This window comes from Falco naumanni, chromosome 6, assembly GCF_017639655.2.
Source record: "Falco naumanni isolate bFalNau1 chromosome 6, bFalNau1.pat, whole genome shotgun sequence".
In the NCBI taxonomy this organism is placed as follows: Eukaryota; Metazoa; Chordata; class Aves; order Falconiformes; family Falconidae; genus Falco; species Falco naumanni.
Window position 1 is genome coordinate 34,087,323 of NC_054059.1, and position 6,201 is coordinate 34,093,523.

The following is a 6,201-nucleotide window of genomic DNA, read 5'->3' on the forward strand; positions in this document are numbered from 1 at the left end:
TTTTTGACATCCATGCCTCATAAAGCACTCTTTTAATTATCTTTCTATAATCTAGAAACAATTTATAGTAGCCATGGGTACAAAAAAATTCTTTTTACTAGAAGGAAAGTGAAACTCCAGAGTGATTTAATTGAACAGTGATGTCTTAAATTTGCTTTCATGCAGACCTAATCCTTTTGTGTTTCTTAGCCACCATCCAGAATCTTATAGAATTAGGCATAAACCCCATGTTCTGTTATGTCTGGAATTTTATGAACTAAATGAGTTCCACCACCCCACCCCACCCCCACCCCCGCCCTGTACATAAGAGAAAAGCAGTGCAGCAGACTTGGCACTTTGGTTCCATTAGCATCAACAAGATTGTTGGGCAAATACACTTATTTTGCCACTGTTTCTACAAACTTGCAGAATAAAACCTAGAGATTTTCCCTCAGGAGGCAGTATGTATAATCCAGTATGTATAAGGTAGTATGTATAAGCCTGGATGTATAATCCAGGACAACCATTTAATGATGTTTAAGGAATTAAGAAGCTAATCCATCCTTCTGATGCACTAAGGAATTGCTAGAGGAATTGTCTAGTGGTCAAATCAGGAAACTGTGAGTCAAGGCATCTGTTCCCCCTTTTGTTGGTGAATCATTTCCTCTTCTTTGAGTCCCACAAAACACCCAGACAGAATCTGTCCCCTAGTAAAATAAACTCTTTATCAGATTCAGTCCCCATATATCTCCCAGGCTGCTGCTTGTGGTAGAAGCTCTAATGTGTGTTAGAATCAGAAAGCTTTAAATATCAAAAGAGAAAGATGTGTTGTGGTCCTGTAAATTAATTTTCCCTTTGCAGGTTTCACAGAGTCCAGAGCTCTGTTATCAGCTGCCCTGTGACAGCACAAAGAAGCAGCAATCTCAGCCTGTTCCTCATTTTGGTAGGTATGAAAGTGCAGAGAAAAAAGATTTTTCCAGTGCTAAGGAGTACATATTTTATGTTAGTAACATTCAAGGACTGGACTATCCACCTCATTTAAGGATCTGGTGACTTTCTTGAAGTTAGAAAGAGGCTGCTGTATACAGAGAAGAATGCAACCCACAAATTTTAAATCTTTTCCTTGGGATAGGATGAATTGGTTTCTGGAGCTGTCTGTCTCCACCATTCATAGAAGTAAATGTCAAGTGATTTTACTCCTAACTTACTGCCTCAGTTTAGTTCTTGAATGGGCGTTCTTGACTCCTGCTGTAGGCATTGGACCACATTAAGCACCAACTGCTTAAGCTTAACAAAAGTGTATTTGCTGCTCTGTTATACTTTCAGCAACTGCAGTCGCTGCTGCTGGTTTTGCAGTTGCCACACAATGCCTGACACCACCACCACTGCACACCAAGTATTGCTGCCGCTCTTCTGTTCCATGCTGTTTGCTCAGGAACCAGCATCTTCCCAGAGGCAGTCTGGGGCAGGGGAACAGAGAAACGGAGTGATGCTTTACTGCCCAACATGTTAATCGGTCATCCTCTCCGACTGCTGATCAAGCAAACAAAAATATGTGCTCTCAGAGATAACAAGGATTAAAGGTTTTGCAATTATTTCCCACAGGGATTCCAGGCATTCCCGTATTTGCAGTAATTCCCAGAAGTTTACATCCCAGTTGCCTATGCAGGGAGAGCAGCAGCTTTCAACATTCAGAGAAACACAAGTTCTCAGTTGAATAATTCTGCAGAAATAGCTTGAATTTTTGGGATTCCTGCTCTAAAAAATATCTGTCTGATGCAAGAGGAGATAAACCTTACCTAGCTGCAGCTTTCTAAAAGTAAGGCTGGTGCACAGGAACCCTCAGTAAGCAATGGAGCGCAGAGGAGCTAGTTCAGACAATGAAAGTATGAAAGAAATAATGCTTAAACAAGGGAATAATGATGGTCTGTTCTTTTCTTCCACTGTTTGTCTTTAAAGCAATTAAAACTTTAACTTTCTCACTGAAAAAAATAATTTTTGGCTTCATTGCTCTGTAAAAATTCAGTTTGCATTTGCCTGATTCCATCCAATTGGTATGTTTATTTCTACTTACCTGTCATCGGAAGTTGTTGCGGTTCAGGTATATGATTGTAGGTACCTGGATTGTAGGTGTTTACATCTGATCTGGGTATTTTAAGCTCCTCTTGCAAACGTTTCTACTGAATGGTATTTCTCATTCCAAGGTAGAGTAGGCCTTAGGAATAGCAGCTCAGAAATGCTTATTTCTCCTCATTAATAATGAGCAAAGCCTGGGGTCGCTAGCTCTGGTGTAGATATCTGCACTGCAAACATCTAAAATTAGGTGGGATAAATCTCATGCAATAAGCTTGATACTTTAAGCCCCTGTTCAGCAAAGCACTTACTGACAGCACAAAATGAAGCCTGAGCTTAAATGCTTTGCTGAACTGAAGCCTCAATTACTTAAGGAATGAGAAGACAGTCATGGGAGATCATAGCAATTAGACTTGCGCAAGGCTTATGTTGGATTTCCACCATGCAGTCCTACGTACTGGTCTGTTCCCCTACAGAAAACACTTTTCCTCCTCCAAACACATTTATTTCTGACCCCTCCCAGTGCTCACTCTCCCTGGCTGAGTCACACAGGCAGCAGGTAACCCAGAGCTGGGGCAGGCAAGCAAGAGGCACTGCAGGCACTGCAGGCTGCCGGGATTCGCAGCTCTTTGCCACTGACTCTTACCCCTTTATAATTTTTCTTTTCCCCCTTCAGCGTTAAGCATCAACTTCTCCACTGCTGGGCTGAAAACTTTGCTTGAGAGTGGCGAGACCGCATAAATGTGCGGCGGTGGGATGGGCAAGCTTCGTGTAATTTGGGGCTTGGTTTGTAAACTGCTGGGGGTAGGTGGCTGGGGCGGAAAGCCTGGTCTCATCAAGCATGTGTGCTTGCACTAGCAAACTCCACGCTTGCAGGGTGCAGGTCTGAGCGCAGGTGCCGGTACCCCTGTTGTGATGCTGGCCTGGGCCACCGTGCTGTCCCGTGTAGCACCGGGGTACATCCAGCTCCCAAAGGAGCTCGTGTCCTGTCACACAAATAACAACACAATGTAACTGAGAATTTGGTTAAGTCCGGACGGGCAAGGTGACTATGTAAAAGGACATGGGAGGCTGGGGTCAGCATTACTTGAAATAATCAGCAGTTTTCTGGGCCAAAGTACATTGTGTTGCTTTCCATAGCTCCCCAGATCTGACTTCCATACCCTTGTGCTGAGTGCTTATGCCATGTTTACAAATGGAAGCATGAGTCATTATCAAATGCATTTTCACTTGTTTTTCTTGTGGCATTTTCTATAAAATGAATGATTGCAGATGTCCGTGTAAAAAAATTCAAAACACTGTGTCTTCCCCTCCATTGGTGCTGAACAGCTTTGGAAGATAACGAGGCATACTTAAGTTTCTGTTTTTCCCTCTTGATGACACATTTAGAAATTTTAAATTTGCAAAAAATAGTTTTTTCTTCCAATTAATCCATGTGTTATTTTCTATTATTAGATTTTTATACATTTAGCAATATTATATTTTTACCTTTCCCTCACCTTTTTTTACAAGAAACTGTGTCAGCATTCCAAGTAAACTGCAGGCTGGAAAACACATGAGTGTGTATTATATCTTTCTGAAATGTTCTTTGATAACATAAATAAATATGTTTGGAGTTTTTCAGAGTGGGAGAACCTTTCTAGCGGAAGTAAAAATGCTGTTACATGGTTGCTGACAAATATTTATTTAATCTCTTTGACAAGTTCTCAGGAAGAAATGAGTGAATAAGATTTTTGTTTGTTTGTTTTTCTCTTGCATTGTATTATACATGAATAAAAATATTACTGTAAAATAACCTGTACAGATAGGTTTAACTTCTCATTACTCTAAAAGCAGTATCGAGGGCAAATCTACCTGCAGTTCGTTTCTGATTTTCAACCGCTGAAAAGGTAATGAGTAATTAAAAGCTACTAGCAGTGCAAACCCCCCTATAAATACAATAAAAGTAATTAAACTCCCTCCTTGCATAATTCACAAGGTTTCACAATTCTCTAGCTTTTCTCTTTTATACAAGACAACAACTGAGTCAGAGACTTCAACACATTTTGTTACAAGCTCATTCGGTGCACAGGCCCTGTTCACTTTCTGACTATGGTCATAAGATGATCTACATCCAATTAAATCTCTCGGTCTGTGAGTTAGATATTCATTACACACCCCTGATGACTGCGTACAACAAAATTGCATAATGTCTTTGTAAATCTTATTTGAATGGATGAGTCGTTGAATTAAAAAATTATGTAAAGCGTAGTCCTGCCCTTTCGTATGTTATACCTCACTACATACTTTCGAGAATTAGCATCTGGGGAGGTGAGCCTTTGCTTTCCCCATGACACCCAGGGAGGTAACGACCAAGCATTCAGGGTCATACTCTGACTCAGTGGTTATTACACAAGCAAGGCACCAGTTAAGGAGCCAGAATTTAGGCAGTTTATATTGAAGCCTATATTCCCATGGCATTTATTTTGGTTTCATAGTATTTATTTTGGGAGCAATAAGGTCTCTGCCCACAGAAGGAAACTGTCATAAAATCTAAAAATGCAATTGTATGCATGGCAACATCCTGGCCCTATAAATATAGGGAAAGTGTATTTTTTGTGTCAATTTATGGCACGTGCATTGGCTGTGAAACTGGGATTCCCATGTGCATCGGTGCATCACGCTGCTATCAAAAACCAGCATGCCTGATGATGAAATCGTGTGAAAGTTTTTGTTTCTATGATACTGTAGAGGCAGGAGTGCACTTTTAATAAAGCAACCTTGCTTCTTCCTGCTAGTCTAAATCACAAGGTCCAGTAAATTGCCCGCAGAGTGCTGTACCACATTACTGCATTACATAAAGTCTCGTCTCTGGCGTTTCTCAGTACCTTTCCAAGGGAAGGGAAAATAATGCTCACTGACCTGCCTTTGGGTGTGAACTGTGCTGGAAGTGGTTACAGCTGTTGACAATGAGCCCTTGAAAACCTGTCCCGCTCGAAAACCTGTCCCTTGCTTTTCACAAGAGCAAACAGGCAGAACAGATAAGGGCCAGGATTTCAGCTTGCCATCCTCTGAGCCTGCAGGAGTGGTGAAATAGTCATAATCAGGCTGGTATTACTCACAGTAGTGTAACTGAGATCTGGCTCAAGGAATCAAAACACGCATTTACCTACAGGTACATGCCCTCATACTTAGCTCACCAAAAGTTGTTAGTGGGTTTTTTTTCCTCTTCCTTGGACAGTAAGACCCTCAAACCTGGAAGGTAATTTTGTCCTGCTTTCCTCTGGAATTCATCCACAAGAGACTTTGCCACTGTTTTAGGCAATTCCTTTGCCACCTCTTTCTCTGTCAGCAGCCTGGTGAGATGCCAGAGGACTGGGAAGTGCACGTGGACTTGCTGACAGAGTTCCTGCTCCCGTGCCTTGGTCAGACATTTAATGGGAAAGTTTTGCAATGGAGTTCACTGCCCCCTGGGAGACAGGGCACTGCCTGGCAAGAGAAAGTAATCAGCCAGAAAACTGATTTCTTGTTTCACCACAGGAGGAAACCACTTTTTTTAGAGATGAAAAAAGAATATGAGTGAGGGAGAAGCTCCTCGCCTACTCCAGTGTAGCCAAGTAGTCACGGTCCTGATTCCAGCTGTGGTGAGAGAACATGGAAGCTTACATTTAATTTTACAAATAATACCTTTTTTTCCTGTTAAAAAACCCCCCACCTTTAGAAAGACCAAATATATTTATAGATCTGGGTTTAGTTTGGCCAAAAATATTGACCCTCAAAATGGAGGCATATATTTTGAAAATATTACTTTGTATTTCTTCTTGGCATTTGCCAAACATAACTTTTCACTTCTCATTGCAGAAAGGCATCTTTTAAAATTTTGACATTATCCGGAATTTACAGAAGAAAGCCTTTGAAGGGTTAAGTTCTATCTACCCAAAAGTCTTAAAACATTTTGGTTTAGATCAAAAATACCTTAGATGGTAACAAAAGTATTTCTCTTCTCCAGAAACTCAAAATTGTTTCTAGGTTCAACCCAAGCCAAAATTTCCCCTCTAACTGTTCATTCAACCACTGACAAAACAGGAAATGTTTTTCTTATACTCACATCTCAGATTTTTTTATACTCAGGGTTTTTTTATATCTCAGATCTATACAGTAAATGAAAAG

At 40.8% G+C, this 6,201-nt stretch overlaps 1 long non-coding RNA gene across 2 annotated transcripts; it reads right to left on the minus strand.

The window, feature by feature from the left end:
- Positions 1 to 300: 300 nt before the first annotated feature.
- LOC121090761 lies at positions 301 to 5,410 on the minus strand. 2 transcript variants are annotated; one of them, XR_005828714.1, is made up of 3 exons: positions 5,232 to 5,410; positions 4,954 to 5,108; positions 301 to 3,038 (listed from the first exon to the last, which is right to left on the minus strand). It is a non-coding gene; the product is annotated as an uncharacterized LOC121090761 (long non-coding RNA). The 2 variants fall into 2 exon arrangements; XR_005828715.1 differs by having other exon boundaries at positions 5,201 to 5,410.
- Positions 5,411 to 6,201: the final 791 nt, after the last annotated feature.